This window comes from Acinonyx jubatus, chromosome X (assembly GCF_027475565.1).
Source record: "Acinonyx jubatus isolate Ajub_Pintada_27869175 chromosome X, VMU_Ajub_asm_v1.0, whole genome shotgun sequence".
Taxonomy (NCBI): domain Eukaryota; kingdom Metazoa; phylum Chordata; class Mammalia; order Carnivora; family Felidae; genus Acinonyx; species Acinonyx jubatus.
Window position 1 is genome coordinate 72,355,829 of NC_069389.1, and position 20,779 is coordinate 72,376,607.

The 20,779-nt window shown below is 33.5% G+C and overlaps 1 long non-coding RNA gene across 2 annotated transcripts in view; it reads right to left on the bottom strand.

Annotated features, from left to right (window-relative positions):
- Positions 1-810: 810 nt before the first annotated feature.
- The window catches only part of LOC113597447 (uncharacterized), a 43,610-nt gene continuing 23,641 nt past the window's right edge, over positions 811-20,779 (bottom strand). Inside the window, exon 3 of one of the 2 annotated variants that reach the window (XR_008289793.1) lies at positions 811-2,516. This is a non-coding gene — a long non-coding RNA (uncharacterized LOC113597447). The other variant, XR_008289794.1, reaches the window with a different exon arrangement.

Here is a 20,779-nt window from a genome sequence, read left to right on the forward strand (position 1 = left end):
TGATGGGTATTAATGAGGGCACTTGTTGATGAGCCCTGGGTGTTGTATATAAGTGATGAATCACTGAATTCTATTCCTGAAACCAATATCACACCACTGTATGTTAGCTAACCAGAATTTAAATTAAAAAAATAATAAAAATTCTAGAAATTTCCATTACCCATGCCAGTCCATAGAAAAACTGAAGTTGAAATTTAGGCTTTTGTGTCCTGATGAAGGACATGTTGCTAGCCCTGGGACACTAGTTATATTTTCAATTTATTTCTGATTATAATTGAAAGAGATGCTGGCATACTTATTAATAATCATTTATGGTTAATTTTATGATCTTATATTAATACCTATCAATTGATATTCCAAAACAGAGGTTCTTCTGCAAGGGGTAGTGAAAGTTACCTAAAAAAGGGGTAAAAATCTATAGCTTATAAACTAAATCTTGCTCCACCTGTTTGTATATAGCCCTTGACCTAAGAACTCTTGACATTTTTTTTTTTACATTTTTAAGTCATTGAAAAAATTTTTTAAAGAATATTGTGTGAACATTATATGAAATTCAAATTTTGGCATATATAAAGTTTTATTAGAATATATACATGTTCATCTTTTAATTTTTTTAATGTTTTTATTTATTTTTGAGACAGGGAGAGACAAAGAATGAGCAGGGGAGGGGCAGAGAGAGGGGGAGACACAGAATCTGAAGCAGACTCCAGGCTCTGAGCTGTCAGCACAGAGCCCAATATGGGACTCGAACTCACAGAGTGTGAGATCATGACCTGAGCTGAAAGTCAGACATTCAACTGACTGAGCCATCCAGGCGCCCCCATCTTTTTATATATTGTGTCTGGTTACTTTCACACTACAATGACAGAGGTGAGTAGTAGCTTGCCAAAGAGACCATGAAGTACAGAAGTCCTAGAATAGTTACTGTGAGGCTCTTCATAGAAAATGTTTCCAAACTTATGACCTAAATTATTAATGTTTTATAGTTTATAATTAAATAACCTTTAAATATTTTGTGATGACATGTCATTTTTGTGAAGAAAGTTGATTTCTGATACCTTTTTTTGCAATCATTGGAATTTAATTTTAAAATTAATCTTATGTAACTAATTTAGATTCCTTAACTATTACAACCAATCAGCAACAATGAATTTATAAAGAACCACAATAAAATTAGAAAATTTTTGACAATAATTTATTTCAAGCAGAGAGTGTTTAGTGATAAGAGATCAATCCTCAGAAAGCCTGGAAGTTCTTTGATTTTGCTTGTGTAAATTTTTGACATTTAGAATTTCATCTGCAAATCATAATTAAAATTATCTTACACCAGTCAATATGAATATCTTGCAATAATAACATTTTGAATTAAAAAATAAATGCTGTATAAGTCTTTGATTTGCCTACATGCAAAAAGTAACCGTTAGTAGCAGGATATTTGAGGGCAAGAATTTCAAAAAGGGATAATTCATTCTAAAATGTTAACTAATATCTGTTTTGTTTAGAAATTACTTTCAATTTCTTATTTGAAACATATATAGAAAAGCAAATGAAAAAATAAACAATATAATATTGCCTAAACACAATGAGAATGTTGGATATGATATTTTCCAGCTACCTTTCCTCTGAATCATCCATTTGAATGACAAATTCAAGAAAAAGTGGGTAGAAATTTTCAACCACCAGCAATTAACCCAATTTTTATGCTCCTAAAATGGCAAGTAAATTTTAAACTTGAATCTGTGTCTTTTTTTTTTTTTTGGCTTAACAATAAAAATGTATTCTCTCACAGTTCTGGAGGCTGGAGGTCTGAAATCAAGATGTTGGCAAAGCCATGCTCCCGCTGAAGCCTCCAAGAAAGGATCCTTCCTTACTTCCAGCTTCTGGTAGCCCCAGGCATTCCTTGGCTAGTGGATGCATCACTCCAATCTCTGCCTCCACTGTCACATGACCATCTTTTCTCCATGTGTCTTTTCTTCTTCTTCTTCTTCTTCTTCTTCTTCTTCTTCTTCTTCTTCTTCTATATAATTTGTTGTCAAGTTAGCTAACATACAGTGTATACAATGTGTTCTTGGTTTTGGGTGTAGATTCCCATGATTCATTGCTTACATACAACACTCAGTGCTCATCCCAACAAGTGCCCTCCTCAATGCCCATAATCCATTTTCCCCTCTCCCACACAACCCCAATCAACCCTCAGTTAGTTCTCTGTATTTAAGAGTCTCTTATGGGTTTGCCTCCCTCTCTGTTTGAAACCATTTTTTCCCCTTCCCTTCCCCATGGTCTTCTGTTAAGTTTCTCAAGTTCCACATAGAGTGAAAACATATGATATCTGTCTTTTTATGACTGACTTATTTTATTTAGCGTAATACCCTCCAATTCTGTCCACGTTGTTGCAAATGACAAGATTTTATTCTTTCTCATTGCCAAGTAGTATTCCATTGTATATATAAACCACATCTTTATTCATTCATCAGTTGATGGACATTTGGGCTCTTTCCATGATTTTGATGAAAGACCTAAATGTGAGACAGGAAACCATCAAAACCCTAGAGAAAAAAAACAAGCAACAACCTCTTTGTCCTCAGCCACACAACTTCTTACTTGACATGTCTACAAAGGCAAGGGAAATAAAAGCAAAAATGAACTATTGGGACCTCATCAAAATAAAACCTTCTGCACTGCAAAGGAAACAATCAACAAAACTAAAAGGCAATGAACAGAATGGGAGAAAATATTTGCAAATGACATATCAAATAAAGGGCTAATATACAAAATCTATAAAGAACACACCAAACTCAACACCCGAGAAACAAATAATCCAGTGAATAAATGGACAGAAGACATGAATAGACATTTTTACAAAGAAGACATCCAGATGGCCAACAGGCACATAATAAGATGCACAACATCCCTCATTGTCAGGGAAATAAAAATCAAAACCACATTAAGATACAACTACACACCTGTCAGAGTGGCTAAAATTAACAACTCAGGAAACAGATGTTGGCAAGGATGTGGAGAAATGGGAACCCTCTTGCACTGTTGGTGGGAATGCAAACTGGTACAGCCACTCTGGAAAATAATGTGAAGGTTCCTCAAAAAATTAAAAATAGAACTACCCTACAACCCAGCAATAGCACTACTAGGAATTTATCCAAAGGATACAGGAGTGCTGATTCATAGGGGCAATTGTACCCCAATGCTTATAGAAGTGCTTTCAGCAATGGTCAAATCATTTAATCTGTGTCTTTAGTTAAAAGACTACAAATTGTATTAATCAAAAGCAGCATGTTTCCTTAGAAGAAATATTAGGCTCAGCTTCAGCAAACTAATGTTTCACTCAGTGCTTTAGCAAACTAGCCTATGTTACTTTAGGGAGACATGTTCATCTTTCTGTTATTGCAATCATAAAAAGGAAATATTAATATTTATATTATAAATATTGAATCAATATATCATTTATATATCAATGATACAAGAAGTATATTATTTAACATATTTAAATATGTTTAATATATTAACATCAATATTATTTTAATATAAAAGTATTACATTGTATTATAGTTATACTATATAATATAATGTATATGTTAATATTATTATGTATTATAATTATATAATATTAATCTAATATATGTTAATAATATATTAATATGATAAATATATTCATTTTGGAATTGGAATTTTGTGAAACATATCCAAATAATGAAAGTATGTGCTAGACTAGCCCCTCAAATACATGAACTATCTTCTTTGGTCATTATCAGTATTCAAAAGTGATATAACATGTATCACATAGAAAATATTCAATAAATAATAACTGTTATTATTGCTAACTTATTATTACTACTCAAGGCCCCCCTTATATAGTTGTCTTTTACTGAAAGCCTGTCATGTATCAAGTGCATTTTTCACAGTCTTATTTAATTCAGCACTTACCACACTGCCTGGAAGAATAAGGATTTAATAAATATTTGCAAGGTGAAAGAACAAGTCCTCAAAATAAATATTTAAATGAAAATTTTATTAACCCAATTTACAACAGAGAATACTAGGGCTCATAATCATATCACTAATAATTGGCAAAGCACAGTATGGCTCTGTTACATCCCACTGTGAGTAAGAAACCTATGTTTTACTTTATAATCTTAACATTGTACATGAGATGAGTGCTATGAATCTTACTATTCCACACCTATTCTTATCATGATTCATGTCAAACTACTTTATGACATTTGTCACAATTTCTATAATAAGTTATTTGTGTACACATAACTTTTTATTATTATCAGCTATTTACATCTCTGCCTCTTCTTCCAGACTTGTGCAAACAGACTTGAAAACAGAAGCAATATCTTATGCAAATTTATAGTAGTAACAAATAATACAGTCATGGTAAATAATAGATGTTAGAAAAATATTTATTTATTAAGTGATCAATGAAACAAAACTGAACCAAGAAGTTTAGCATATGACTTACACAAACATTGGCAGAGTTCTGACACAGAAAGTTCACTGAAAAATTCAAACATGTAAAACAAGGGAATTTAGCTTTAAGTTCTGTGTTGTAGTCTGTTGCAGTCATTACCTAAATTCTTCATTTTGTAATGTATAAATACTTTTAAAATATAATTTTAGCTGTGGAAAGTAAAGGTTAATTGACTAATGATACAATCTACTTATTAATGAGGCTATGAAATCCAGGTGCACTCTAAAGTTTTTATTGGGGTATATTGGTTTTATCTTTGTTAACACTTACTGAGTCTTTACTATTTGTGCAGGACTTTCTATACATTATTTAACCCGCTTATGAAAATAAAAGGCTTAAAATGATTTGTTCAATATCATACCTCCAGTGGGGGCCAATAATCTAGTTTTGATCTTGATGTGTCTGATTTCAATACCAAGCCTGTACCCACTGTATTATACTGCATATAACATCCTCAGTCTCTTCAGAAACTTTTTCTTCATTTTTCACGAGCAGTGATAATATAGGTTCATCAATAGCAAATAGGTATAATATACATTTGGCCACTAACTCTGAAGTAAACTTGTTCAGTTCCATAAAAGATAATGTATACTGAACTGTTAATGGGAAGAAACTAAATTAATCCCTGGTGATCAAATATGAAACAACCATAAGCAGGGTACAGAATGAAAAAAAAATTAAGGGCAGCTAATATGTCTTTTTTTGAAGGGTTGGTCTTATCAGTAAACTTTTTAAGTGACACACTTGAAAGATATGATTCAGGGATTGGGAATAAGATCAATGCTTATAGGAAGGAGCCTAATGCTTGAAGCTCAATAATTTTGCTTCTAAACACTGGGCTTTGATTTACTAGAATAAAATATTCTTGGATTGGTAACACTTCAAGTAGTTATGGATATATTTATCTTAATGTGATATAAGGAAATGAGAACTTATTTGTCATAGATCAAAAGGGCAGTTAAGTAAAAGTGTCACTGTTATAGTTAGGGTCTTGCTTTTTGCCTAGATTGTGGAGGAATTATGTTTCTACCCTAAGGGGAAAAATGGTTTCTTATTTGGGATTGTTTGTAGAAATGTGGAGGAACAATATTAAAACAAATTACTTGTTTGGAATTGTTTAAAAGAATAATAGGATTTTATTTTAATTTAAATATAATATCTTTTATAGATTAAAATTTTATTTTCTTCAAAAATTTCCATGGGAAACAGCCAAGTACTTGGTTACATGACACTAACATTTCTAATGAATCCGAATTCTGAGATTTCAAATGTATTTACAAACATAAAAAATCTTTGAAGAAATCATTTCTGTGGCCTTTTTGTATTGAAAAGTATGTTTCGACTTCATTCACTTAGTTATTTTAGCTTTTTACATTTAAGAATGTTGAGTTCTTAGGGAGCCTGGGTGGCTCAGTCAGTTTAGCGTAGGATTTCAGGGTTCATGGCTTCAAGCCCCACATCAGGCTCTGTGCTGATAGCTCAGAGCCTGGAGCTTGCTTCAGATTCTGTGTCTCCCTCTCTCTCTCTCTGACCCTCCGCACCTTGTGCTCTCTCTGTCTCTCTAAAAAATAAATAAACAATTTTTTTTTAAATATTGAGCTCTTTATTGTTAGGAGCTTACCCATCATGGCATTCAGTATTCCTCATACTCTATAGAGCATCTTATGTCTTAAGTATGTGAAAAAATATTTTCATAGTAATTCTATTCCTTTTTTTAGATTCCAAATATACATGAAATAATGTGGTATTTTTCTTTCACTGTCTCGCTTATTTCATTTAGCATAATACCCTCAAGTTTTATCCATGTTGTTACAGATAGCAAGATTTTGTTCTTATTCACGGCTGAGTAGTATTAATTATATATATATATATATATATATATATATATATATATATAGTACCAAGATATATAGTGCCAAGATATATATATATATATATATATATATATATATATATATAGTGCCAAGATACAAAAACAATGCAAGTATTCATCCATAGATAAATGGGTAAGTGTATATATACATATACATACATACATTTATCTCATAGCTTCTGTACTCATTCATCTAAGGATGAACACTTATATTGTTTCCACATCTTGGCTATTATAAATAATGCTGCAATGAACATAGGGGTGCATATATATTTTTGAATTAGTGTTTTCATATTTTTTGACAAATAACCAGAAGTGGGAAAGCTGAATCATATGGTAGATCAATTCTTATTTTTTTTGAGGAATCTCCAGTATTGTTTTTCATAGTGGCTGCATCAATGTACAACCCTACCAACAGTGAACAAGGGTTTCCTTTTCTCCACATCCTCACCAAAACTTGTTTTTGTGTCCTTTTGATAATAGTCATTCTGGTTAATGTAAGGTGATGTATCACTGTGGTTTAGATTTGCATTTTCTTGATGATTAGTGGTATTGAGCATCTTTTATGTATCTATTAGTCATCTGTATGTCTTCTTTTTAAAAGTTTTATTTTGATTTCAGTTAGTTAAAATACAGTGTTATATTAGTTTCAGGTGTATAATACAGTGATTCAAAAATTCCATACATCACCCAGTGCTCATCATCTGTATGTCTTCTTTAGAAAAATATTCATTGAGATTATCTGCCCATTTTTAAATCAGGTTATTTGATTTTCATTGTTCAGATGTATGATATTTATATATTTTGGATATCAACCCATTTTCAGATATATAGTTTGAAAATATCTTCTCCCATTCAGAGGGTTGCCTTTTCATTTTGATGATGGCTCCCTTCATCGTGTATAATGAAGTAGTTTGAAATAATCCCATTTGTTTATTTTTGCTTTTGTTTCCCTTGCCTTTGGCATCAGATACACAAATACATTGCTAAGACCAATGTCAAGGTGCTTGCCACCTATGATTTTTTTTCCTAGGAATTTTATGGTTTCAAGGGTTCATATTCAAGTCTTTAATCCATTTGAGTTAATTTTTTGTATAGGGTAAGAGAGTGGTCTGGTTTCATTTGCATGTGACTGTTTAGCTTTTCCAGCACCAATTTATGCATAGATTATTCTTTCTCCATCATACATTCCTGGATTTTTTGTCATAAATTAATTGTCCATATATATGTAGGTTTATTTCTGGGTCTCTATTTTGTTCCATTGATCCATGTGTCTATTTTTATGCCAATATTATACTGTTTTGATTACGATAGCTTTGTAGTGTAGTTTGAAATGATTAAATGGGATACCTCCAGCTTTGTTCTTTCCCAAGATTATATTGAATATTTGGTTTTGTTGTTGTTTCATACAAATTTTAGGATTATTTGTTCTAGTTCTTTGAAAAAATGCTGTTGGTATTTTGACAGGGATTGCATTGAATCTGTAGATTGCTCTGGGTAGTATGGACATGTTAACAATATTAATTCTTCCAATTTATGAACACAGAATGTCTTTTCATTATTTGTGTCTTCTTCAGTTTCTTTTTTCAGTGCCTTATGGTTTTCAACATACAGGAATTTCACCTCTTTGGATAAAGTTATTCCTAGGTATTTTATTCTTTTTGGTTCCATTGCAAATGTGGTTGCTTTCTTAATTCTCCTTTCACATAGTTCATTATTAGTGCATAGAAATAGCACAGATTTCTGTATATTTATCTTGTACCCAGCAACTTTACTGAATTTATTGATTAGTTCTAAAATTTCTTTTGGTGTACATGTTAGAATTTTGTATATATAATATTGGGGCGCCTGGGTGACTCAGTCAGGTTGAGCACCAGATTCGGCTCAGGTCATGATCTCATGGTTCATGAGTTTGAGCCCCACATTGGGCTCTGTGCTGACAGCTCAGAGCCTAGAACCTTCTTTGGATCCTGTGTCTCCCTCTCTCTCTACCCCTCCCCTGCTCATGCTCTGTCTCTCTCTCTCTCAAAAATAAAAAAAATTTAAAAAAAGTAATTTTCTATATATAATATCATGCCATCTACAAATTGTGAGTTTTACTTCTTTTCCAATTTGGATGGCTTTTATTTCTTTTTCTTATTATATTGCTGTCTTTAGGGATTCCAGTACTATATTGAATAGAAGTGGTAAGTGTAGGCATCCTTGTGTAGTTCCTGATGTTAGATGAAAATCCTTCAGTTTTTTACCATTGAGTATGAGATTAGCTGTGGGCTTGTCATATATGATTTTTATTATGTTGAGGTACATTCCTTCTATAACCACTTTGTTGGGCATTTTTATCACGATGTTGAATTTTGTCAAATGCTTTACCTGCATTGGTTGAGATGATCATATGATTATCTTTCATTTTGTTAAGGTGGTATATCACAGTGATTGAAAATGGGTATTAAACCATTCATGCATTCCTGGAATAAATCCCAACTGATCGTGGTTTATGATTCCCTTAATATATTTTTAAATTTAGTTTGCTAATATTTTGTTGAGGATTTTTACATCTATATTTATCAGGGATATTGACTCTTAATCTTTTTGTGACCTCCTGTCTGGTTTTTGTATCAGGGTAATGGTGACCTTATAAAAGTAATTTGGAAGCATTTCCTCTACTTTGATACATTGGAACAGTTTTAGAATAGGTATTAAATCTTTGAATGTTTTTTAGAACTTACCAGTAAAGCCATCTGGTTCTGGGCTTCAATTTTGGAGGAAGACTTTGGTTACATATTCAATCTCCTTAATAGAAATCAATCTATTCACATTTTCTATTTCTTCATGATTCAGTTTTGGAAGATTGTATGTTTCTAGGAATGTATCAATTCTTTTACTAGGTTGTCCAATTTCTTGGCACAGAGTTGTTTACAGTTTTTAATGATCCTTTGTAGTTCTGTGTTATCAGTTTTAACTTTCTTTTCATTTCTGATTTTATATATTTGAGACTTCTCTTTTTCATAGTGAGTCTAACTAATTGTTTGTCAGTTTGGTTTATATTTTCAATGAACCAGCTCTTTGTTTTATTGACATTTTCTATTGATTTTTTCAGTCTCTCTATATTTCCATTGATCTTTATTATTTTCTTCCTTCTACTAATTTGGGGCTTTGTTATTCATTTTTTTTAGTTCCTTTAAGTGTAAAATTAAACTGTTTATCTGATTTTTTCTTTATTTTTTCTTTTTTTAAAAAAATTAATGTTTATTTATGAGAGAGAGAGAGAGAGAGAGAGATTACATGTAAGGGAGGGGCAAGAGAGAGAGGGAGACACAGAATCCAAAGCAGGCTCCAGGCTCAAGCAAAGAGCTTGAGGCAGGGTTCAAACTCACAAACTGTGAGATCATGATTTTAGTGGAAGTCAGATGCTCAATCAACAGAGCCACCCAGGTGTCCCTTCATTGTTTCTTTATTGTTATGAACTTCCCTTTCAGAACCACTTTTTCTGCATCTCATAGATTTTTATATGCTGTGTTTTTTTTTCATATGTCCATAGGTATTTTTTATTTCTCCTTTGATTTCTTTGATGACTGGTCAGTAGCATGTTGCTTAATCTCCACATTTTTGTGTTTTTTCACTTTCTTCTTGTAATTGATTAATTATATGCCATTGTGGTCAAAAATGATGCTGGATATAATTTCAATATTTTGAATTTATTGAGACTTGTGTGTGTGTGTCACCTAACATTTGATCTCTCCTTGAATATGTTCTATATGCACCTGAGGAGAATGTGTATTCTGTTGACTTTGGATAAAGTGTTCTGCATATGTCTATTAAGTCCATCTAGCTTAATGTTTTTTTAAGGTTGACTTATCTTTACAGATTTTCTGTCTAGATGATTTATCCAATGATGTAAGTGAGGTGTTAAAATCCTCCACTGTTAATGTATTGCTGTCAATTTCTACCTTATCTCCATTAATATTTGCTTTATATATTTGGTACTCCTATGTTAGGTGCATATAAATTTATGTGGTATATCTTTTATTGGATTGATTGCTTTATCATTATGTAATGGTCTTCTTTGTCTTTTACTATAGTCTTTGCTTTAAAGTCTATTTTGTATGATATGACTATTATACCAACTTTTTGTTTCTATATGTATGGAGTATCTTTTTCCATTCTTTCACTTTCAGTCTCTGTGTGTCCTCATTTCTAAAGTAAATCTCTTGTAAGTAATATATAGATGTGTCTTTTTTAGCTCATTCAAACATTCTATGGTTTTTGATTGAAGAATTTAGTCCTTTTACATATAACATAATTATTGATTAGGATGTACTTATTGCAATTTTGTTAATTGTTTTATGGATGTTTTTGTACTTTCCTTCTGTTCCTTTCTTCTTCTCCTTCTCTCCTCCCTTGTGGTTTGATGGGTTTCTCATTACTATAAAGTTTTGCTTGGTGGTTGCCCTGAGGTTCCCAAGTAGCATCCTATATATACGTCAGTTTTATTTGACTGATCTTTCTTTCTTTCTTGAAAGAGAGAACACATTTGAGAGAGAGCAGGGGAGGGGCAGAAAAGGAGAGGGAGAGAGTGAATCCTGAACAGGTTCCACATCCAGCACAGATCCTAATGTGGGGCTCAATCTCATGACCATGAGATCATGATCTGAGCAGAAATCAAGAGTCAGGTGCTTAACTAACTGAACCACCCAGGCACCTCTAACAGTATATTTTAAGTTGAAAGAAAGTTAAATATGAACACATTCCAAAACTTTACATTTTTACTCCCATTGCTACATTTTGTATTTTTAATCACATTTCACAAATATTTATTTTATGGATCCCTTAAATAATTATTATAGTTTTAGTTAATTTTACTACTTTTGTCCTTTAAATTTCATACTTGCTATATAAGTGATTGATAAACTATATTTACTATATATGTATCATTTCCAGTGATATTTTTACTTTCATATGTTTTCTTGTTATTAATTAGTGCTATTTCTTTTCAGCTTAAAGATATCCCTTTAACATTTCTTGTAAGACTGGTTTAGTGGTGATGACTTCCTTTTTTTAAAGTTTATTTATTTATTTTGAGAGAGAGAGAAAGAGAGAAAGAGAGAGTATGAGCAGGGGATGAGCAGAGGGAGAGAGAGAATCCCAAGCAGGCTCTGTGTTCTCAGCAGGGAGCTCAATGCAGGGCTTGCTCTCACTAATTGTTAGATTACAACCAGAGCCAAAATCAAGAGTAAAATGCTTAACTGACTGAGCCACCCAGTTGCCCTGGAGATGAGTTCCTTTTGTTTTTGTTTGTCTTTAAAACTTTTAATCTCCCCCTTCAATTCTAAATGATAGCCTTGCCAAGTAGAAAATTCTTGGCTAGAAAAATTTTGTTTTGTTTTTGTTTCCAGCCCTTTGAATATGTCACACCACTTCTTTATGACCTGCAAAGTTTCTGCTGAAAAATTTGCTGATAATCTTATAGGGTATCCCTTATGCATAACAAGTTGTTTTCCTCTTGATGCTTTTAAAATTCTATCTTCAACTTTTACCATTTTAAGCATGATGTGTCTTGATATGGATCTCTTTGGATTTTTCTTATTTGGAACTCTCTGGGCTTCCTGGACTTAGACATCTGTTTTCTTTCCCAGATTAGGGAAGTTTTCAGGCATCATTTCTTCAAATAAGTTTTTTGGCTCCCCCTCTCTTCTCCTTCCAGCATCCCTATAATGTGAATGTTATTCTGCTTGATGTTGTCCTGAAAATCCCTTAAGTATCTTCACTTTTAGAATTCCTCTTCCTTTTATGCTGTTTTGTCTAAGTGAGTTCCATTGTTTTGTCTTCCAGCTTGCAGATCTGTTCTTCATCTTCATCTAGTGTGCTGGTTCTCGGTTCAGTTATTGTATTTTTCAGCTCTGTAACTTGTCTGGTACTTTCTTATTATATCTGATTTTTGAACAATATGGATTTGAACTGTGAAGGAACTATATGATATTATAAATGTATTTTCTTCTTTTTTATCATTTTCTTAATAAAATTTTCTTTTTTCCAGCTTACTTTATTGTACTAATATAGTATATAATGCATATAACATGCAAAATATATCTTAATCAATTGTTCCTGTTACTGGTAAGTCTTATGGTCAGTAGTGCTATCACTAGTTACATTTTTGGGGAGTCAAAAGATATACATAGATTGTCAACTCTGTGTCAGCACCCTGACCTCTGAGTCATTGAAGGGTGAACTGTATTTCTATCTCTTTGTCAAAGTTCTCAGTGTGGTCACTCATTATGCTTCCAAGTGCACTGAAAATCTTCATGACCATCACTTTAAATTATTTTTCATGTAGATTGCTTATCTCTATTTCATAAAGATCTTTTTCATAGGTTTTGTCTTATCTATTCATTTGAAGCATATTATTCTGCCTCCTTATTTTGCTTTTTTCTTTGTGTTTGTTCCTATGTATTAGGCAAATCAGCTATCTCTTTGTGTCTTAAAGGATTTGCCTTGTATATGAGAAGCCTCATGGGCCTCGGAATCATGTCTCCCCACTAGCCACCAAGCATTTAAGGGACATCCCCTATGTGAACTGCTTGTGTGTTCTTGCTGTGGTGGGGCTATGGCACAGGGGTGTGTAGAGCTCTCATCTGGGTAGTGTAATGTGAAGTTGCAGTGCAAGGGTGGAAGAGGCTCTTATCTATTACAGCTGCGACCTACAGCTGCACTTTGCAGGGCAGTAGGTCTTTTATCCAGCTGGATCTGACATATGGCTCTGAAACTTCTTTGTTTACTCCTCACGTTGTCACTTCAGGTCACCATCCTTAACTTGATTTGGATCAATTTGGGGTGGTTATACCCTGAAGGAAATTTATAGGTAGACAATGATAAGGATCCTGCAAAAACTACATTTTCTTGAAATTTTATCCCCATGTCCATACACATGAGGAAAGCACAGCTTGAAAAGACCAGCCTGGTTGTGTGAACCAGATTCAGATATCAGGATCAAAGAAAGAAAAGGTTCCTATGCCTAGAAAAGATGCACACACACACACACACACACACACACACACACACAGCACTATAGTTATAAAGGAAGAATGATCTTTGTGAGAAAATGTGTGAAAAAGCAAGTTGGTCATACATTGAATTATCTCATCCTTACAACATCCCTATGAAGTAGGCATTTTTTTTTTTTACTCTACAAGATGAGGATCCAGACAGGTAGGATTACTTGCCTAAAGTCATACAGTCAGCAATTGGTAGAAGTGGGAATTTGAACTTAGATATTACCTGATTCAAGGGCCTAAACACCTGACTGCTACATTGCACTGAACAAATGAGATTCCTGGGTTCTTCTGAAGTATGGCCATATATATACAAACCAGAGAAAGTAGGAAATAAAAAAAAAAAAACAACTTCTAATGTCTGGAGGAGGAGAGAGAAAGATTCCTGAGGTTCCCTGAGTTCTATTTCTTATCAGTACTGTACAAGAGGTAAAAATTCCTGGAGAGGAATTGCTGGTGTGTGTATGTGTGTATGTGTATGCGTGCATGTGACCCCTGGCACGGGAGTTCAAGCCTCTGCAAAGTTTGTGTCCAGATTTGGCACAAAATCAGGTGTTTTTCCCAATACTTGATAGTCACTTAGGCTGGGATAATGGGCATCTCTGTGGTATCGGAATAGTCAGATATCTGAAAAACAGACTCTTACCTAAAATATTGTTATGGCATAAGACTCTAAAAGTGTGACATAATCTCCATAGGGTAGGGAACCCTAAACATGAAAATTTAAATTTCCACTAACTTGTGGAATGGGAGGCTGAGAGGCAGAGATTACATTATTATAGAAAGTGAAGCAATACTTCTGGCACATTGATTTCATCCATGCCTCCTATACTTCTTTCTACCCGTAGAATCACAATATATTCCATTTAACTAACACAGCATGCAAAGTGCTAAGTGCTAAAGTCTTAGGAACCTAGCACAGTGCTAAAGTCTTAGTAACTTAGCACAGAGCTTTTGGCACATCTTAATAAATGTTAGATAAACACATATTAGATAATAAATTCTACTTTTGTGTAGAATTAAACACTTCCTACCAGCTGTTATATATCTGTCATATAATTCAGCTTGTTAGGTTGTTTCAGTATAATATTAAACATCTTCCATAAATTTTTAAGACAAAACTTTAAAGCAACAAACATTTAAATCTGGTTTCAAAATAGGTTTCACTTTTCTAAATTCACAAGTTTGATGTCACACCTAGTCTGAATATATAACTTCCTATTATAAAGATTTTTTAATACCTTACGCTTTTAGCAATGGAATATATGTATATTTATATATGTAAATAATTTAAACATGCTATCTTCTACTTAGGCAACCTAAATGCACATATGCCTCAGGAAAATATAAAGAAATATAACAGTTCAATGTCATACAGTATTCAGCAGACATGTGGTCTATCAATATAAAAATTATGGACAACTATTTATATGTGTGCTTTTAGGCTGAGTCCAAATTATTTCAGACTTCTGTGGTATGGAATATAGAGGTATTCAGCTCTTAGAAACCAAAATGACGGATGCTACTGTGTTCATATTCTTCTTGTTTAGATATCTGTATTTCAGAATTTTAAGTAAAATTAAACAGTTGGATTACTGAATTTTGTATTTCTTGCCACAGAGATTCCTAAACATCCTGGTCCGTTGTTATAAGATCCATTTTAAGTCAGAAAGAGGCCTGGTTGAAGGTGGTCAAAAGGTAAAAACTTCCAGTTATAACTAAGTGCTAGGTATGTATGTATGTAATGTACAGCATAGTGACTACAGTTAACAATACTGTATTATAAATTTGAAAGTTGCTAACAAAGCAGATCTTAAGAGTTCTCATCACAAGAAGAAAATGTAACTATGTGAGGTGATAGATGTCCATTAAATTTACTGTAGTAATCATTCCACAATACATATGTGTATCAAATCATTATGTTGTACACCTAAAATTAATATGTCAATTATATTTCAACAAAGTAGGGAAAAAAAGAAGCTTGAGTTCTAAAACAATTAAGATTAACATATGAAACAACAGGAAAAATGCCTGATATGTTATGATACCTACAAGAGAACACATATATTTTTAAGATTAAAAATATTGATAGCATTAACCTGATTAATGAAAAGGTACTATAATGGACTTGGAGTAAAACTTGCCTTTCTCTACCCTTTTAAAATGTTGTATATTATGGTAAAAACACTTAAAATGAGATCTACCTTCTTAACAGACCTTTAAGTGTATAATACAGTATTGTTAAATATATGCACAGTGTTGTACAGCAGATCTCTAGAACCTATTCATTTTGTATAACTGAAACTTTACACCTGTTGATAAGCAACTCCCCATTTTCTACATTTCCCTGCCCCTGGCAACCAGCATTCTATTCTCTAGCTTCTAGAAGTTTGACTATTTTAGATACTTCATGTAAGTGTAATCATGCAGTATTTGTCCTCTATGACTAACTTATTTTACTTAACATTTTACTTCAAGCTTTATCCATGTTGTTGCATTAAGCAGAGCTTCCTTCCTTTTTAAGGCTGAATAATATTCCATTGTATGTATATACCACATCTTCTTTACCCATTCATTTGTTGATGTACATTTAGGTTGTTTCTACATCTTAGCTGCTGTGAATAATGTTGCAATAAACTTGGGAGTACAAAGATATCTTTCAGATGCTGATTTCAATTTTTTGAAAGTGAAAGAGATGTGGGGTTGGTAGATCTTATGGTAGTTCTGTTTTTAATTTTTTGAGGATCCTCTATACCGTTTTCTATAGCAACTGCGCAATTTTGCATTCCCACCAACAGTGCACAAGGGTTCCAAATTCTCCACATCCTTGCCAAGACTTGTGACATTTTCCATCTCTAAGAGCGGGCACCATGGATCAATTATAATAAAGTTTCTGTTTTCAAGATTGGGATTTATCTCTAGAACTTCTTGTTTACCTATTTTGTAGGTAACAACATTGATGAAGGTTTAATAAAATTTGAATACCATGTATGAAATATACAGAATCACAAATCTTGTTCCTGTAATTTATGTAAACAGAGTATGTTGCCAGGCTTTTGTCTATCTGCAATTCATTGTGTACTTACTAAAACTGGTTTGGATAAATTCTCATCTATTTTATTCATGAAACTAAAGCTTTGCATGCTGGTTTTATTGTAGGAGAAAAGAGTGCAGAAGATTACTACCAACAATAACAACAAACTTATTATAGCTGAGTATTGAACTGAGTTAACTGATTTCAAGTTTTAACTTTCATCCTCTGTGACAGTTTCTCACTAAATAATGACTAGAACCTTCATTTTCAACATTGAACCACTATACAATTGAAGTACCTTGTATATCTTCTTCTGCCTCTAAAAATATTCTGGCAAGTATGTGCAATGTATACTTTCAGTGGGGAACTGTGATTAGGCTGTGAAAATCTCAGAAATCATTTCCCCACAGGAAAAAATTCATAATTGTTCTTTATTTTCAGCATAAATAGGTCAAACCAAACTAGTTGTATAAAAACTAACATAAAACAAACTTTTAAAAATATATGTATCTAGATTTTCAGAGAAAACACATTAGAAATTATTGCAATTCATCTAGCTTAAATCTTGTGGCACACTGGAACAGACATTTTTGGACTGGATATTGACTAAAATAAATAAGTTCTTAGCTAGGACTTAATTTTTTTTTTATTATACCAACATTTCTGTTGCAACAGCTGTCAATGTAATTATCCAGTACATGAGATAAACCCAATTTCTCTCCCTGGAATTTGTAATATCTATGTATTTCATCTTCCTCAGAGGCTAATCAGCCAATAGCAGGGACTTTCAGAAGAGTAAGCTGTGGGATTTAGATGAAACTGCTGTGGTGATCAGGTGACCTGGTCAAAACATTATTGGCATGCTAGAACTGGGGTATTATTTTTTTTAAGACGAATAATGATATGGGCTAGGTAAGGCAGGGTGAAATATGTCTTGTTTGTTTATGCTGGCTTTCCAAGCTACATCAAAGATTTTGCACTGCTCTTTTATAATGTACTTCTAGAGGAGAGTCTCTCTATTCAGTATAGAGCCCAGCACAAAATTTTAAGTGATTTAATGAATAAGACTCTCAAATGTGTTCCCATGTATTCCACGTGCATGTGGAAAATCAATCAGCCGTATACTCGCTTAGGAGATTATAGGGAACCCACTGCAAAGCAGAACACTGCTTTCTGGTCTTGCTGAAAACAGCAGGCTGCACTTTGCCTATCTAGTTCATGTATATCTAGGGAAAGTATCTTATTTAGTTAATGTATTTCTAGGGGTTAGGTCCTGCCTGTGCTCATAAATTCCTTAGATCATGTTATCACATGGAATATTTTATCCTGTTTCCTACCCTGTTTTCTACATCTGCTCTTTTGAAGTCTTGGGAACGCCTTAACTTGGTTTTGTGAATATTTTCAATATGTTCTTACTGGCATGTAGCCCACTGATGTATTATATATTGTCTCCCAAAATGTATGCTTAATAAATATGGGAGCTTGAGAGCAGCTTGGGGAGACTTCCCTTAGCCTCCCTTTCATCTCTTTTGACTTGTGTAGGGTCCTGAGTAATTCTTTCTGCTGCCATTGACTTTGAAGGACAAAGCGGAAAGCTGAACCCACATGTGCATACCCTAATTATAGTCCCTATTCAATTTTACCGTATTTGTTGGCTATCTTCCTGCCCCAGTACAGGCTTTCTTAAAGAATAAGCAAGACATTTTTCACCTTTTCATCCCCACAGTCTAGCCCCATTAATGGTATTGGTGAAATGCTCCACAATTTTTTTTAATATTTTTTTAAAGTTATATTTATTTTTTTGAGAGAGAGCAAGTGCACAGGTGGGGGAGTGGCAGAGAGAGAGAGAGAGAGAAAGAGACTCAAAAGTAGGCTTCAGGCTTTGAGCTGTCAGTACAGAGCTCAATACAGGGCTCAAACTCACTATGAGATCATGACTGAAGTCAGACGCTTAACTGACTGAGCCACCCAGGCACCCCCAAATTTTTCCATATAAATAATGAGGGAAGGAGTTCACTCCCTCCTTGGAAATGCATTTATATTCTGTGCTAAAAAAATTGAGTTTAGCTATAAACTATATTTATATATCACATTTTAATGAATTTGATGTAAAAACATCATGTAAAAAATTATGTAATAACAGTACAGAAACATGAACAATAACAATGTATGACTTAGTGTATACACAAACAGTAAATCCCCCTTCCTCATTCAAGTAATTACCGTTAACAGTTTCTTGTGTATCCTTCAGACAATTTTGCATTGCTATTAAAATTTTCATGCATAAACTATTTGTTTCCTACCTCCATAATTAGATTCTGAGTTCATTAAATACAGGAAAAGCAGCATACACTTCCATATTCTACATAACTTCTAACTCTGCTGGATACCTAGTAAGTATGCAATAAAAATAATTGCAGCTGTGATGGTTGTTGACTCTTTAAAAAAAAAGAAAGGATAAATTGAAAGCTATGCAAAATGTTATAGCAAGCAGGGCAACATTTAAGGCCAAGTAGTAAAAGTCTGTAATGACATTGGTTAATAATCCTAGGGCCACAGTACCAAATTAAGATGAGTCTTTTTTTTTTTAATTTGGGTAGAGAGACACTCATTAATTTAACAAATTTGCGCAGAATAAAAGCCTGCCTACATTTTGTGGGATATACAGAAGCACAACCATCTTATTATCTACATTTTACAAAGAAATTGAGATTTAGAAAGATTAAGTATTTTCCCAAGGTTATGCAATTAGTAGATGGCCAAATTGGAATTTAAAATGAGACAAAGTCTAGGGTCCCTCAAAGGAAAGAAATGGGCTTGAGAATATAAAGAAAATATAAGAGGAGGTTTAGCAATTGATTCAGTTGGGGTGTGTGTGAAAGTGAAGTAGGCAAAATTATTGTGAGGTTTCAAGCCTAGATTTGTCAGGAAATAATTTGACACAATTTCCAGATCTATGTTCAAAACACACATCAATATTGTATGTCCTCATTCCCTGCCCTGAATGACATGGCTAAGGAGTCCCTGCAATTTTGGAGTCTCTATGACACTTTGAGTTCCTGTGAGATCTGATCTCAGGGGAGTTAGGTACTCTGTTTTGGAGATGGATAGACACCAGCTACTCCTTGTTTCCCTCACATGTCCCTCTCTGTGCCCCAAGTTGTGCTAAGAAGTCAAGTCCTGGGACCATTTCAAGGGAATCTGCCTGCCAGTTCAGAAAGACCAATTAATTCACTCATTGCTTCTCACCAACTTCCTGCCCATGGGATTCTGACACCTCTATGTTTGTGTAAATACAGACTTCCCCAGCCCATCCATCCCTCTTTCTGTAGTTTGGAGTTACTGGCATGCACATATGATGCCAAGAAGGACAGGAAGTTTGAGTGAGACCCCTTGTGGCCCTGTGCCTGAAGAAGTAATGACACCTGGGGGTATCCACCAGTTAACTTGTCTGCTGTACCTGGGATGGCAAGGCTAAAATAATAAAATATATATAGTATGTTCTCCCCATGCAAATATGAAAACAAGTGTTATTAATGAAGACTTAAATTTTAAGTTACAAAACATAATCACTCACTAAATAATATTACTTTATTCTCCCTGTATGATTCTATTACTCATACAAATAATACTGGGATTTTGTTATACCAATAATAATAGATGTAGGATGTTTTTGGCTAAAGTTCATCTTCTTAACAGACTCACACAAAGCAGATTAATAAGCTATTCCTGGCACTCAGAGGTTAAAACTTGCCAAGTTCACACAATCAGGGCAGGATCAAATGTCTGCCAAACAACTATTCTTTTCTACAGATTCCAGGCATTCAAGTTTATGTTAACTGCTGGAATAGGTAAAAACTACAGCAGGAGTATGGAGGATTTTCTTGTACCAATATATTTTCTAGATTCAAAATGATGCTATTTCCTCATGATATTGAGGAAGACTTATGACTTTTTATTAAAGCTTATGCAGTAGTTCTTACAAAAATTGCATATGCAGATCCAAGGGCCAACAAGGTTGAAAGAAATGTTACTACAGAGAAATTACAAGAATATTGTGACTTCTAGAGAGACTGACAAATATGAAACAGCATGTCAGAATGCCTGTGTACATTCTTATAAATGCAGTCATATAAAATAAGCCAGAACTATCTCACTAAATTAGATAATAATTACTGCCTGGAACACTCTTCCTCTCCACACTAGGCATCTCCATGAATGTTTCTCTCTAAATGTCAAAATTTCCCTTTACTAAAAGCTTATCACTTGCAGAGAGCTGGTTAAAGGGGGAAAAGGCCAAAGTGATATTTGATGGAACTTGCTTCTCTGACATACTT